Source organism: Drosophila teissieri, unplaced genomic scaffold (genome assembly GCF_016746235.2).
Source record: "Drosophila teissieri strain GT53w unplaced genomic scaffold, Prin_Dtei_1.1 Segkk65_quiver_pilon_scaf, whole genome shotgun sequence".
Classification (NCBI taxonomy): Eukaryota; Metazoa; Arthropoda; class Insecta; order Diptera; family Drosophilidae; genus Drosophila; species Drosophila teissieri.
Window position 1 is genome coordinate 348 of NW_025225025.1, and position 2,874 is coordinate 3,221.

General features: G+C 35.9%; 1 pseudogene; it reads right to left on the bottom strand.

The window, feature by feature from the left end:
- Window positions 1-1,707: 1,707 nt before the first annotated feature.
- LOC122625751 lies at window positions 1,708-2,503 on the bottom strand (annotated as a pseudogene).
- Between the last annotated feature and the right edge of the window lie 371 nt (window positions 2,504-2,874).

Consider the following 2,874-nt stretch of genomic DNA (forward strand, 5'->3'; position numbering starts at 1 on the left):
CACAATATAATATAGTAGTACATTTTACTTCATTCCAACAATCCTCGAGTAATTCCCCAGTGGAAAGACTCCATTCATCTCTAACCGAAATTTATAGAATAATATTGAACAAAAGAAAGACAGAAAAACTTAATTGCGACCACGAAGATATTTCTTCGAAACTCTGACAACGTACAACAATTCAATACACTCAACAACAAAATACACACCATTTGAAGTTCACGGGAGACCCCATTTACTGACCCAGGAGGTCTCCCACAATAACGAACACGATTACCTTCAAAAACTTAATGAGTATCGTAATATTATATACCCGGACATAATGGAAAGAATGGACACCAAGATGAAAGACAGAATAGCAAAGATCAATAAAAAAAGAGATACACCGAAAACAATCGAAGTGGGTAAAACAATATTTAGGAAAGAGAATAGGAGAAACAAACTTACTCCACGTTTCACTAAACACACTGTAAAACAAGACAAAGGTCTAACTCTCATATCACACAAGGATCAAAAAATCCACAAATCCAAAGTAAAGAAAAAAACAAAATAGTAATTACAGTCATATTTTCCAGATTTTGCTGTGTAACAGCGCAAATTGTCAAAATTCAACAGCTGGAGGAACAGGACAGAATCGCAAAGATAGACCTGGGAGTGGCAAGAGTAATTAACTCATACAAACACTTATTACATAAGATTAATATAAAAAGCCTTGTAGAAAACACAGAAAAATTTGAAACAGCATTAAATAACTTAAAACAAGTAAGTTCTTCTGAAGAGATCATTGAAGGCCTGAAAGCAAAGATAGACCAACTAAAAGTTAAAATAAATGCACTATTACCCAAAAGAAGGGAAAAGAGAGGGTTAGTAAACGGTCTTGGCAGCATAATAAAAGTTGTCACAGGAAACATGGACGCAAAAGACGCCCAATCTATTCGCGATAGGTTTAACGTTGTAAAGGAAAATAAGAAGCAACTAACTGATCAAATCAATAAACAAGCAATATTCAATAAAGAAGCCATCATTAGATTTGAAAATATTACAAAATATATTAATCAAGAACAAGATATAATTAACAATTTCATTAAGAATCATAATAACAATATTTAAAAACACTAAATGATGAGCAAGATGAAATACACCTAATTCAATATATTACCAGAATAAATTTCAATATAGATATCTTACACAATATATTAATAATATAGCAGAAAGTAGTCTGTTAACTAAATTAAACATAATACCTAAATTCATTCTGTCAGAAGACGAAATCCAATCAATAAACGAATTTAACGACACTTATACAGATTGTTAACCTTAGAAACTTATATTAATAATTTTTATTAACATTCCACGTTAAAATATTTTATATTTATATTTATATTTTATTTATTTATAAACAAATGTATAATTCGCACACATTATCCCATTACCTATACATCAAACAAAATTTTTAATTGTACCCAACTATATTTATACGATCAAAACGATCAAATTTTGTATTTGAAAAAATGTCCTAAAAATCCACCAGACATATATTTGCGAGAGTGCTCGGACTCAAACGGATCTAGCAAACATCCATTGGCCTCAAGGGGAAATTGCACAATCAAACACCTACATCGACATCAAAGACGTTGCAGCAAGAAATGTATTTTTTTTTTTTATGTTTGAATGCAATACATTGCAAAAATGCATTTCATATTCAATTTAAACAGCTTCCTGTACTGGGGGCTCATAACCTTCGGGGCGGTCGATTACGGCTCCCTCGGAGGAAACACGGCTTCCACGGATTTGCCACACCATCGCCATGTAGTTCCAGAAGCTTGAGACGTCGAAGCGCGGTTTCTTCAATACCTTGACTTACGAAGTAAACATCATGTAACGGATATATGCGCTGACAGCTTTTTTTCAATGTCTTTCGCAATTGAGTCCAGAGCAAGTTTGTTAACTAGCTGCTTTAGATCGGCACCACTAACTTCGTTGGTAATAATGTCAGTCATACGAGCACGAATCTTCCGGACTTGCGATTGTTGAGCATAACATGTCTTGCGCTGAGACTGCTGATCCTTGGCAGTAAATCCGATACAAAACACTCGCAAGAGGTACCCATCTACAGTCTTTGCTTCAACAATAGCTTCAATTAGTGTTTGCCACTTTTAACCATTGACCTGTACTTGTCCGTAGTCAAGTCCATGCCATGAAAGTTACAAAGCACATTTCGGACTTGAACATCCTCTGCAATCAGACGGAACTTGCGAAAAGAACGTTCTGGATCAATATCCTTTGCAAGTCAGCTAAAGACACCTCAAAAACGCGACCCTTTAAATAATCCGACGCTATTCTTTGACCCTGGTACGGTTTACAAGTGTTTTACCGATTTGGCGGGTTTGAAACATATTCGTGCTTTAACATCGTACCAATCCTTGCGCGAAAACGGATCCACCACCTTCTTTTTACCGCCCTTCTGCCACCCTTGGAGAGACCTTATTTTGCCAACTGCCATGTTCAACGAATAAACCGGAAAAGCATCAAAGAAATTGAACCGCGCCACATCTTCATCTTCAACACCATAAATACCAATGTCACAGCTTCATGCCAGAGGACCTTCGTAATCAACGGGTCAGCAATCTTGACCTTCGACAACTGCACGGTCAAAGTTAACGGCTTGACTTACGACGATCTGTAATAGAGTTCGAACAAAAAACGAGCTCTCCATAAAATCTTTCAAACATTTGAGCATTAACAACACGTTTGAAGATATAAATCTACATAAACTCCACCTTCAGGCGTTGTCGAGCCAAGACGACATAAATGTCATGAAGACTTCAGCATCAAATCACCTCTACACACTGTACGTATTATTTGTGTACTGAC